Below are 13612 nucleotides of genomic sequence, written 5' to 3' on the forward strand. Positions count from 1 at the left end.
TTGTTCCTGATGTGTACTGTGTAGCTAGGCCAAAATAGTTGCATCCGCGCTGAACATATGCAGATTTTTTTCTTGTTATTATTCCCTAAACAATTCATTATAACCACTGTGTATATAGCATTCACATTGGATGAGGAATGATAAGTAATCTAGAGATTATCTGAAGGAAGAATATGCATAGGTTATATGAAAATACTATGTTATTTTGTATCAGGGACTTGAACATCCTTAGACCTTGGCGTCTGTGGGGGTCCTGGAACCAATACCCCTTGGACATTGTATTGTCAATAGTAACAAAAGACTGCAAACACAAGGATTGACCAGCAGAGGCGTTACACAGAAAATGTCATCACATCATTCAGGTGTCCCTTTTTGAATCGTCCCTATCCTCACTGTGGGGTAAACTAAAGAAGGAAATACAAAAGTAAAGAAGGAAAATAATAAAACAATAGCATCCATCGATTTTTCTCATATAATATTTCTCCGTTGCCCTCAGTGTGGCAGGCATACTACACAGCCCTCCACAGCTTAAACATTACAGCCGCAAATACACCTAGAACTAGAGCCAAGCTCTGGGGTGGAGCTGGAAATCCTTCTTCGGGAGGTTGAAGGAAAACAAGGAAGTGCCTTAGAAGGGACAGAGGTGAGGAAATGAGGACCGTTTTCTTTCAGCTGGCTTTAATTTCTGTGTTTTACTTTTCTTTCCTAATCCATTTTCATTTTTTTTTCTTGAAAAATTTCATTTTTCGATAGACATGTTAAAAGAACAAATTCTCACCTGAGGTCATGGGAGAATTAGGACAACATTACTGGCCCCTTTTCAATGACAGGAGATTGAGGCATAAAATTGTGAGCAATTACATTAACGACACCCTTGGGTCTTAATAGGCACCGAGCCTTTAACTTAGAACGTTTGGGGGAGGAGGGCAGTACAGACTATCAGTATGTTTCATTTGCCTCCTGGTGAGTTCTGGCCCTTCTATTATACATGGGCTGCTATAGGCAGGAGCCAGTAATGACTCTGAAGAGGTGGTTAGGCCCCAAGAGCAAATTAAGATCTACATGGGTAACTTCGTAGGGCCCTTTAAAAAAGAAGTGAGTGCACATTGTCATATTAATCTTTAGCTCCTGGCCAGTTTTTCTTAGTTTCCTGAGTATGGGTGAGAGGAATAAAGGCATGCTAGTGACAAATGAAGATTTCAAATAGAATTAGCCTGCACCTTCGCGGACACCCTCACTGGGTTGGCCAAGGGAGGGCCATGGCTGCCGAGCTCTGTGGCTGAATCCCTGCATCTTGGTTCTACTTCCTCACCTGCCATGTTTAGCTATTCCAGTATGACCAAGCCAGCGAAATAAGCTGAGCCTATTAAATATGAGATGGGCTTTATATGCCTGTGGGACTTGAAGTGAAACAAATGTCAATGAGCGGATGGGCTGCAAAATAGATACTTAGTATTGCAACCACGGAAATACTTAGGTGGAGTCCGATTCGGGGTGAGGCTGGACATTCTTCTTAGGGGTGATTAAGGGCACCAGAAATTAGTAAGGTCTGAGAAGTTCTGAGCTGCATGAATAGGAGAACTAAGGATCTCTTCATAAACTGTAAAATTTTGTTAAAATTGTCATCCATTTGACTTTCTTTACATGTCCTAGACTCGGTAGGGATTCAGGACACAGACCCAACATTCTCACTCCAATGAATGGCCGACCACCTGAGCAATCTTATTTTGTACCCTCTGCTCACATTCGTGCTTTGTTTACCGTCATTTAATGACTGGGATACATTCTGAGAAATACATTTTTAGACGGTTTCGTCTTTGTGCAGACATTTGTGCACTCATGCAGGCCTCCATGGTATGGCCTGGCACTGCAGTTACATTGCTGCACTTCGACAGGAACGGCAGTGTAAACCCCGATGGGCGGCCTTTCTTTTTGTAATGCAAGTACCTGGCTGGAGCTCTGATTGCCAAGGCACGCACTTCCAGGAACCCTGTCTTGAACAAACACATCCCCAGGCACAGGAACAGATAAAAAGCTAAGCCCTTTGTTTTAGAGATCTTGGACCATTTGGGCTACTTGATTTTTTTTTCCTCCTTCGATGTCCTTTAAATTCCTGTTTTTATGTTTTAAATTCACCAATAAAAAGTGAGCATTGGAAACCCCAGACTCCCACTGTTGGCCCCAATAAAAACAGAGCCCCAGGCCAGTGCTCTTGCTCCCCGATCCCTGCTCCCTGCTGTGGGGTCCCTGGTGTGTCCTGTACGTCCCTGTAAGCAACAAACTCTTTTTTTCTATCCCGTTTCTTAATGATTATTGCTGAAGGGCATCTCGCAGTCAGAATGGGAACCACAAGGATGGATCCAGTTATTACACCAGTTTAGAAAGGCAGCTTCTGTGGGGAGCTCACCTGGGCCCAGGTGCGTGCTGCCGAGCATTTCTGGCTGATAGAAATGATAGCCTGGGTTGGCACAGATTAGGAAGGAACTGTGCTGTGATGTGACTAGGTGACAGAAGTCATCCCAGTGCTTGCTGTGGCAGCACATCTCCTGAAATGGGAACAACACAGAGAAGATTAGCATGCCCCTATGCAAGGAGGACACACAAATTTGGGAAGCATTCTATACTTTTAAAATACAACAAGGATTAAATTTTAAAAAGGAAATCGTCTTACAGGACCGCTGCAGTGTGTGGGTCTGCCGTTTACCTGAATGTCCCTAGGCAGCACATGACAGTACCTGTGTTGTGTGCTGTGTGCATCCTTCTCCAAGCTCCACTCCAAGGAGAGGCTCCTTGGGAGGTGGGTAATACAGCTGCTTTGTCTGTGTCTCCTTTAGCATTTCCTAAGTGGGTTCAGTGGGACACCAGTGGGAGTCTCACGTCAAACTAGTTTGCAGAATACAAGGGTTTCCACATGGACCATTTTTTCTCATGGGGCCTCTCTTAGGGTTATTATTTCATGGGGGTGCACTTTGGGTCACATGACTAAAGTAGAGTATTTTGCATTGGTAGGAAGTATTAAATGCAACAGATAGCTGTAAGCCACATCCCTCTCTTTAAGTGGCCCTAATTGGTGTTGTGTTTGATTTCACTGGTATTCTAGGAACTCGTGCAGTTGGGGTAGCCATGAGGTAATGTATTAAAAATTTGGAATGATGTGTAGAAGTGTTTGTTTAGGAGGTCAACTCTGGACACAAGTGATGGGTGTGTAATGATTTGGAGAGGAGCCAGGAGAAGCAGCCATGGAATGTGCCCAAACAAGAAGGACTAGGCTCACACATTAGCAGGGGAAAGGAGGAACACTGGAGTAGAGATAATCTTAAATCAGATAAACTAATCCTGGAGAAGCCACCCAAGGCTGCCTGCCCAGACCAGGCAGAACCAACCAGAAATCCAAGCTGGGATATTGAAGAAAAAAAAAGGAATATATGCCTAGGAAAACAGTTCAGGGACTAAGAATCCAGGCAACAGATGTAGTCTTGTGCTCAGTACAGTCTCAGTAAATATTCATTGAATGAATGGACTGCAGAGCTAATGGGAAGTTGATATTCAACTGAGCTGAAGGCTTTTCGAGTCAGGGGGTTTTCCACATTCGTTCTGCTGAGAGTCAGATGCGACGTCAGACTATGGAAGCTCCACAGGAGGAGGAAAGTTAGGTCACCTGAATTGCGTGGGGAATGAAAGGGGCAGGGAGCAAGGCAGGCCCAGCCGAACGTCAGGCTGGGGGTCCTGCCCATAGATCAGCCTCCAAGCCTCTTGCCAACCCGGTTGAAATGGGCCTCAGCATCTGCTGGTTTAGTTTGTGCTTTGAGTTTCCTGTTTTGTCACTGAAAGCAGATATACTTTTTATTTTAATAGGGAATATCTGTTGATAGCCCAATTTTACATACATTTACACAGAGAATTTACAACTAACACGAAAATGGCTCTGATGAGTATACAAGGCAAGCGATTAAAACGTACAAGTACACCTCAGGCTGAACAGAAAATATTTGCCTCATTTTCTCCTTGTCACGAGGCTGGATGCTTAAGACAGTACGAAAAACAGAAGATTTACAGTTCATTGCTACATTGATACCTCCATTTGCTTTTTACATAGATTTTTAAAAAGATCTATGTTTTTAATCCATGCTAGGTGATATTCTTCTAATATGCTCATGATAGGATAAAGTTAATGAAAACAGGGGAAAACAGGGAGGTTTAATGTATGGTCAGATGGTTAAGTGAATCCGAGTGCCTTGGCTCTGACACCTACTAGCTGCACCATCTTGGGTAAATCACTTCATTTTCGCTGCTTCTGTTATTTCATCTGTAATGAGAAGGTGGTAACAGTGTTTCTCTTACACGCTTGTTTAGGGATTACATTTGTCCATACAGGAAAAGCAGTTAGAACTGTGTCCTGCACAAAGTAAACACAACAGGACAATAATATTGTTGTTGCTCTTATCGTTAGGATTAAAATCCACAGTCCTCAGGGCAGTGGCTTGGATTAGAGCTGTCTACTAAATAAAACAAGAGTGCAAGGTTTTCTCATCTCCCCCATTACTTTTTATCTCATCCTTCTCAAAAATAGCATCTTGTTTCTGTGTTTGATATGTTTAGAGTTCTTTCTCTCTTTTTAAAGACTTTATTTATTTATTTTTAGAGAGCAGGGAAGGGAGGGAGAAAGAGAGAGAGAGAAACACCAATGTGTGGTTGCCTCTCATGCACCCCACTACTGGGGACCTGGCCTGCAACCTGTCGGGGCCTAAAGATGGTGAATGCAATCCATCAAGAAAATCGCACCAGGAGGGCTTGGCTGAGGCAGCCCCAAACAGGATGCTGCAGCCGAGCCAGGTAGCCCCCACCCTTGTGGGCATCCCTTGATCACGAGTACTAACTACCAATCAAGATGCTGATCACGCGCCCACCTACCAATCNACCCCACTACTGGGGACCTGGCCTGCAACCCAGGCATGTGCCCTGACTGGGAATTGGTTTGCAGGCCTGTACTCAATCCATTGAGCCACACCAGCCAGGACAATAGTTCTTTCATTCAATCAAAATGTTTACTAAGGGATTACTCTGACATAGTGTTAGAGCCACCGGAAGCAAGGCAAAAGGCAATACCAGATGGCCAACTTGACCTGGAACCACAGCAAAGAAGGTTGAAAAGCAGTTTTGCCCTATGTAATTGACCTTCTGTTTCAGGGAGGTACAGACTGAATAAGGAAACAAATATGAAAATTCCAGAAACATCTGCGAGGAAACCAAAGCAACATGATATGACAGTAACCGAATGATAGAGAGAAGTGTAGATATGACTGGCTTCCCAGACTAGGGAAGACTTTGCTGAGAACACTCTTGGCTGAAAGAGGGGACACAGAGGAGATGAGGGCTTTTGGTTTTTTTTAATGAATTCATTTTAGACTGTGGCTTTCTGCCCAGTAGAGAAGTGACTGAGATCAGCACTGTCCAACAGAAATACATGGGAATCCCTCATATGATTTTGAAGTTTCTTGCACCCATATTTTTAAAAAGTAAAAAAATAGGTGAAATTAATAATGTTTTAAAACAATAGATCTAAAATATTTTAATATATAATCATAGGACAGATATTGAAACATTTTACATCCTTGTTGTTTTGAACCAAGTCTTTAGAATTCAGTGTGCGTTTACACAGCATGTCTCGATTTAGACTCATCCATTTTCCAGGGCTCAGCAGCCACGGGTGCCTAGTGGCCACTGGACTTGACAGCACAGGTCACAACCACAGGTAAACAGTGGCCCCTGGGCCAAATCTAGGAAACCACCCCAGATGGTTAATAGGTTTGGCTGAGAAGGGAAAGTGGGGTTGTAAGCAAGTAAGTCTGAAAAATGCAGAAATAAACAAAATTAGTACTTATTTGAACATAGAACTTAGAACTTCTATGCACTGTGAGTTTTCTGGAGGAGACAGAGTCGTCAGCGTTTCTGATTTATTTTTCAAAATTACAGAACTAGATTCCTCAATGAGTTTTTAAAATGACGAATGTTCTTTGAAATACATGTGGAGGGGATTATCTCTCTCGCACAGTTAAGCATGGAATAGAATATATTTTAGGCGAGTGAGTGAATAAATCAATAGTGAGTAGGTAGGGACAACTGTATCAGGATTCTCTCTCCAGGTGGCCAAAGGAAATGATCAGCAAACACCCAAACACCTAGTTCCAGTTGCATTACCTTCTCCTGGCCCCTGCTTTTCTCGGATTCAGGGCTGACTGATCCTGTCTCTCTAGGGCAGAAAATCTAGTTGCCTTTTCATGAGAGCCACAGCTGCTGAAATGCGCCTAGGCTTCCTAACGAGGCTTTAACAGCATTTGGACCTGCCTGGACTTCCGGTGGCCCTGCAGCTGATAACATTGTAGGGGGAAGTTGGGACTCTGCTGAGTGCCTGGTGGACACTCTTTTTGGGAGAAGAAAACGGTGGGGAAAGTCCTCAGGCTCAAGGTTACAGAGATGGCACCAGGCTATCTCCAGTCTCCAGCTTTCAAAATGACCCCTGGGCATGAGCCAGTGAGCATGCTTCCTTTCCTTCTCAGGGTCCAGCACATTTGTTTACAGAGCGGAGTTGCTGTTGGGGGACCCTGCAGGCAAGGAAGCAGGGAGACGCACCCTGGGGATGAGGGGAGGAGACTCATGTCTCCTGCACAGAGAGCGTCAGTCTTCATTCAATGAGTCTTACTGATTGCAACCTCCTGGCTGACTTCTGTGTGTTTCAGTTATAATTAGCTTCCATATATTTTATGGGGATTAGTGGCTTGTCAGAGTTTGGGGAAGTCAGTACTAAGCACTGGATGTAATAACAGTATTGGTCTTCCATCGGGGCTCATTTTAGGATTATGGATAAAGACAAGAGTACTTGCAGAAATTCATCCAGCTTCCATTCATTTTATTTTTTCCTTTGAAGAAAGCACAGGGTAGGGTTTTTTTTTGTTTTGTTTTGTTTTTGCTTTTGTTTTTGTTTTTCCTTCAGCAGACACTGTGAAGGGAAATGCTTAATGCAAAGAAAGTCTGCCCTTCAGAAATTCTTGTCAAAGAGGTTTTAGATCAATGCCCGAACTAATCCCCTGCTCCCAGAAATTGACCTTTCTCTCATGGCACAGGACGCCTTCTCCCAGAAGGCAGAAACAGGTTTATTAATCAATTTTCAGTTTGCAGCGATTCGCTGCAGTGAAGGGGGAAGAATACTTAGATGAAGCACCCAAAGTTTTGCTTCTCGCCAGTCTACAGTGTGAGATCTTCAACAAGTCACTTTATCTCCTTGTTTCTGTTCCTCTACCTGTGGAATTGGGTGAGGAGAGGGGAAGCAATTACAATGCTATGTACATGCGTCGTACACTTACCACCTGCCGGACCCTGTGCTGTGCAATCTAGATACTTTATCTTGCTTAGCCCTCAAATAATCAATGCATCGAGATATAGGTGTTTCCTTTTTGAAACAAGGACCCTGGGATCTAGAAAGATTAGGAAACTTGTCTTTGTTCCCAGGTGTAAGTGACTCCACAGTCCAGGCATGTAGTTACTAGACTACACTAACCTTCTGCATATTGTGAGGAGGAAAAAAGATGCCCCCAAACACCGTCTAATCCCATGAATGTGAGACAGTGTCAGGGAACAGCACCCCTAGTGGTGACCGAGGGCTTTGTCCTGCAGGAGGTACTGAGGATAAAATACAGTGTGTTTCCTGATTGGGGGCATAGTCCAAAATAAAAATGTTTGTACTTGGCTGTTGAAAGAAGGGAGAAAGAAAACAGAGAGGAAAGACACGTTTATCTCAGCTGAAAAACCCTGCTTGATCAGCCCATATCTCCTACGACCCACTGGGTGCTTGCTCATAAGGCTACATTAGTCACCTGCTTTTCAGTTTCTTCTGGGCCAAGGTCAATCCTGCCTCATAGACTTTGCATTTGCTCTTCTGGCTGGCTGCCTAGAAAACTGTTCCTACAGACGTTTCCTTCCCATTCTCCAAGTCTCCAGACAAGTATCACCTTCTCAGAGAAAGCCAACCTCCCAATTATTTTGCATATATGTGTTTTTAATTTACTTGTTCCTTGTTTGCCTCTTCTGAATAGAGACTCTGGTTCCCTGTGCTGTCTTGGTGACTCACACACAGCTAGGTTCTTCCTAGGCACCCGATAAATCACGGCTGAGTGAAAAAATGAATGACAGTGCTTTAGAGGAACCTGGGTAGGGTCCTGAGTCAGGTGCTAATCTATACTCTCTAGTCTCAGCCTGCTTCTACCAATGATTTCTATTTGGAGAGCAAGATTACGACATTCACATTTCTTCATTTCTGAGCAGATTTTTCCTTTCATTCTTATGTTTGCCTGCCACCCCGCTCCCTGCCACTGTCTTTGAAAAAGGTGTAAGTTCTAGGGAAGAGAAGGGTCGTTGGAGTGACACAGAACAGGGGTTACATCCTCATGACAGCATTTACAGTGTGACCTTGGGTGTGTGACTCAAGCTCTCTGAGCCCAAACACCATTCATAATGGTGCCTGGCAAATTGTTTCATTTTCCCCAAGGAATTTAACTTTCTGAGAAATACATTTTGGTCTTGAAGAGTGCTGTCCGTTAGTTGGCGATCATTTGATTTGCTGGTGTTGGAGGAAGAGAAAGGTGGAGGGATGGAGGTGGGAGAGTTTTAGGTGACAGTGTGATTTCCTGGGGCACAAGGATTTTTGTCTGATCTCCTATCAAAATTATTGGTATGTGTTAGGTTATTAGTGGGCACACAAAATAAAATTAAAATGAGAAGTTTAGATAGTGATACAAAAAATTCCAGAAAATCTCAAATCATTTATGTAAGAAACTACTTAAACCACTTCCCTGAAAATAAATGCAAAACAAATTCCACAAAATAATTTTCCAAAAAAGTTTAAGAAGGACAAACACAGCACCATGGCCTCTGTCTTGGGGACAGTCTCTGATCCCCAAGGGCTGCGGGGAACCTCGGAATAAGCTTCATACAAGCACACTGATGTCCAAATTCATCAAGACGTATGCATTGAATGTGGGCATCTTTTCCCGTATCAATTATACCTTGATAAAGCTAAAAAGGGAAAAAACTGAAGCAGCTTGAATGCTGTCCGGGTTTTCTGACACATATGGATCTCTGTATCTTCTCAACCCATTGTTTCCTATTTCTGTAACTACTACCAACTTAGACTGTTATAAGGGGGAGTGTCTTTTTTGTTGAAGTAGAAAAAAATAATTTACTCAGAATTGAACCCGTGAAAACTTAAGTCTCTGAGCCTCTGAATCCTTCCTTTTCAGCTTAAATCAGCAAGTGCCAGGATTACATATGATACACATATGATAAATATGCATATGTGTGATAGACAAATATAAAGAAAAATGTTTATGATATGTGTTTGTAAACAATAAATAACACATACAATTAATCAGTAAAGGCTATCCAATTATTGATATGTTTGTCTAAGGACATACTAGAGGATATTGTTCAAAACAAGGTAAGACAGCCTCAACTTATCAGAAAAATAATCAGGGCTAGTTTTCATTTGCCCTAGTGAGCAAATGGTATAAGTATTATCTTATTTTATCCCACCTAACCCTCTGGGGGAGGAAATTAATGTTGATGGGGGAAAATGCTGTTTGCAACACCATTTTCTAAACAGGGTCAGCTGGCATCCTTTGCCCATGGTGTTGAGCTTATTCACTTTTCTAGGGTAAGCTGTGGTGGCTTGGCCAGGACCACTCTGTTCTCTCCATTTATTCACAGACAGTTCCATTCCAATGCTTTGATTTTCTTAATGACAAGACCTGAAACTTTATAAGGTGGTAAGAATTATAAAGTAAGATACGGTGCAAACCTTTGTGTTGGTTAAAGGGTAGACATAGTACTTTGGATACTCAGGCCTTTGCAATTGTCATAGGAAATTTGACACTGTATGCTGGTAATCTGTTCACCTTCCGATTGTGAGGTTGTAGTGCTCGCTGTGCTTGGACTATTTATTTAATTTTTTAAAAGTTACACTACAATCAGAAACTTAGTTTCAGAGATAATCTTGAAGGTTAGGACCTTGGAGTTATCGCCCCCTCCCTAAAAAAGACAATCCCAGAAACTCCTTTGTTTAAAGAATTTTGACTTGCTTTGAAAAATAAAGGGGAAGCTTTCATTTCATCCGCCCATATTCATAACACCTGCACATCACTTAGGAGCTTTGCTTGTGGATCGATAGTTCTCTATTTCCTTTGCTCGCGGTGATGACTAATGAAGCTCAGTGTCTTACATAAAGATGAACAGCCAGTGTAATGGAAAGATAATTATAAACAAGTGAATTCTTGAAATCGAATGGTAAACCAATGTTAGGACACAGTTTTCCTTCTGTTCAAGGTTTTCTTGTTTGTTTGGAGTCATCTAACACCATGAACAGATTCCAAATGACCCAGCTCAATGTCAGACTGTTTGGCATGGAAGAAAAAAATCACTCTTTGAGCAGTCACTTGGAAACCAATTATTAGCACGAAGGAGGGGATTGTGATTCTCCAAACACAGCGGCGAGATTGAAAGTATGGAAGTTCCACAAGGTTGCAGTGTTGTTTGACTTTTAGACTGAACAAAGTCCGCCTGGTTTTTAAGCTGGATAAAAACGCAGCATTTAACAAGGGCAGATGGAGGCGTTTCCAGAACACAGGAAACTCCCTGTGGATTATAGTCCTAGGAACAGCCTAGGAGCAAAAGAAGTGTTTCTGCCCTGCTCATCCGTTCATCAGAGGGAACTGTAGTGAAATATCGATGCACTGCTAATGGCTACATCAGTTGTCAGATTTTAGGCAAATCAGTCATGTAGTGTCATTATGGTGGCCATTCTTGCTTTTGTAAAAAATGCCCCCCAAACAGAAAACAAACAACAAGGAAGACACTTTCATTGGAAAAAGATGCTCTATATGTAAAAATATATACAGTGTGTTCTGTTCTCCTAAACTTACTGTTAATTACTGACCAGGCATATTTCCTGCTTCCCAGTTATGGTTTTCATGAACTGTTTATGTTGTCACCCACATTTCTCTTTATGTAAATTTAATAGTATTTCCAATGTTCTTACCAGTTTTTTTTTTAATAAAGCTACGGCATGCTCAGTATCTGAATTTGAACTCTTTGGACCTTCCTCCTCTTTGTCATACTGGAAAAAATAAACTTCTGCCTGGACACAGTTGTTCAATGTGACGGATTTTAAAGAAAAGTCTTTAAATTGTGTCAGTTTCATCTCCATTTTTCTAAATTTAAATTCACTTAAGGATAGATAGAGCTCTGTCAAGGTAGGTTTGGCTTTTGCTGAATTACTCAGATGGTGTGGAATGTAAAACTTTGAAAAGCTGCAAGGACTTGTATAGTAAACACTCATGTAATATACTTGAAATTGTGTTAACCAATAGGAGATCACTATTATTAAAACCTTAAGTTCTCTCCCTTAGTCACTCTTGACCTTCATTTGGGGACATGCCCAGGAGGAGTAGGTCATATCTCACAGTGATGTGCACTGTTTCTGCTGAGATCACTTCTTGGAAAATTCTCAAGAGAAACAGTATATTTGGGGCTCTACACAGAACCAGAAATGAGATAGTTTTTCCCAGGTACCAACCCCCTAAAGCTTCTTATTAAGAATAACATTAGGCTACATTTATAAAATGCTCACTATGTCCTTAGTACTATATGAAGAAATGCATGCACATTTCGGTCATTTGATCCTCTTACAAACCTTACAAGCAGATATTTTCCAGTAGGGCCATTTTGCAGGTAAGAAAACTGTTGCTTGGAGAGACAAAGTAGTCACCCAGGGCTGTTTTATTCCAAAGCTTACGTGGTTATATACCCTACAACAGAGCATTCTAGGATTCTGACAAATGCATGTAGGAATTCAGAGAAATGCCAATCGGCTTCCTGAAATTTTTGAAATGATGCCCCAGAAGCTAGTCATGCCCTTTCTGCACGTGCCTGATGCCAACGCTGAGGCAGTGTGGGTTCCTCATACCCAGAGGGACAGTGCCTGCTGGCAGGGCCAGTTTCACCCTCTGACACCCGCCTTCACATGCCGAGATTGTTTAGGGATTCCCTAAATAGGTCCTACAATTCTGTATGCCCAAGTCTTTGTTCATAGCACCCTGGCCTCAGCCCATCTCGGATGACTACGTCCCTGTTCATGTTCTAGGATCCAGCTGAGATCTTTCCTGTCAAGCCTTTTTTTTCAGCTTCTAAGATGTAATAAAGCCCTCCATCCACTGCACCCCATGACACTTTGTCCACATCTTGTTCTTGATACTTGTCTCATCCTAACGTGACTATTGGATGCCCATCTCTTTTCCCAGCTAGAGCTCGTGTTCTCTGATAACACGCATCGTGGGTATTTATAATCAGGGCATAATGTTCAGTACATTGCAGGTAGCTAATAATATTTTTGCCAAATGAACACAAGCTTTGATTGATATAAAGAAGTACTTTATGAAGACTGTGAAATTGTAACTGCTCTGCTTTTCAACTTCAAAAAGCCAGCTGGCTCATCTGACCTTATACTATTTCTCACTTTTACAAAACACCGAACATATTTTGAGCATCTGTCTGTCATAGAGCAGCTTCATCAAAGCTTCTAGAGGTCTAATGCTCTTTAGAAAGCCTCACCCATCTCCTAGGGATTTCCGACTGTTTTGCACATGTGGAACATTCTTTCGGCAGCCTTCCTGCCTGTAAATGGCGGAGGAACCCCTGCAACCTGGGAGGTATTGGCAGAAGAGGCCACATGAAAGGGAGAGACTGTAGCTCTCTGAGATATATTCCGATTAGGGGTATCTTGGCTCAGCTGTTATGGAAATGGTGAGATGGTCCCTTTAAAAGCTAAACATAGAACTACTGTATGACTCAGCAATTCTACTCCTAGGTCTCCGTCTAAAAGAATTGAAAACAGGTACTCAAATACATGCACATGCCTGTTCAAACAGCACTGTTCACAGTAGCTCAAAGGTGGAAACAGCCCAGATGTCCATCAATGGGTAAGTGGGTAAACCAATTGCTGCGTATCCGTGCAATGGAATATTATTGCATAAAAAGGAATTCAGTGCTGGTATGGGCTAAAACAGGGATGAAGCTCAAAAACACGAAGTGAAAGAAGCCAGACCAAAAGGTCACGTACTATATGATTCCATTTATATGAAGCATCTACAATGACTAAATCCATAGAGACAGAAACCAAATTGTTGGTTGACAGGGGCTAGGGAGAGAAGGCAGCGGGAGCTTCTGCTACATGGGCACCGATTTCCTTTCGGGGTGATGAAACGCTTTGGAAGTCGACAGAGGTGTGATCATACAACATTGTGAATGCACTGAATGCCATGGAATTGTTCACTTCATAAGGTTTCATTTTATCTTGTCTGACTTTCACTTCGATGACAATAAATAAGGTGGAGGGGGTAAGAAAAAGAAGGTGGAAAGGAGGGACAGAGTGATACAATGTGAGAAAGGAAAGGCTCAGCCAGCTAACACTGGCTTTGAAGGTGCAGGACGGTCAGAAGCAAGGAATGAGGGCAACTTCCAGAAGCTGCAAAAGGCAAGAAAGGAATCTGCCCAGGGAGCCTCTGGA

The 13612-nt window shown here is 42.5% G+C and overlaps 1 non-coding gene across 1 annotated transcript; it reads left to right on the forward strand.

Moving 5' to 3' along the window:
• Window positions 1–2522: 2522 nt before the first annotated feature.
• Window positions 2523–2628, forward strand: LOC118988996 (U6 spliceosomal RNA). Its single transcript, XR_005066900.1, has one exon. It is a non-coding gene; the product is annotated as a U6 spliceosomal RNA (small nuclear RNA).
• Window positions 2629–13612: the final 10984 nt, after the last annotated feature.

This window comes from Sturnira hondurensis, unplaced genomic scaffold (genome assembly GCF_014824575.4).
Source record: "Sturnira hondurensis isolate 20B ecotype Veracruz unplaced genomic scaffold, ASM1482457v3 Scaffold0006413, whole genome shotgun sequence".
In the NCBI taxonomy this organism is placed as follows: domain Eukaryota; kingdom Metazoa; phylum Chordata; class Mammalia; order Chiroptera; family Phyllostomidae; genus Sturnira; species Sturnira hondurensis.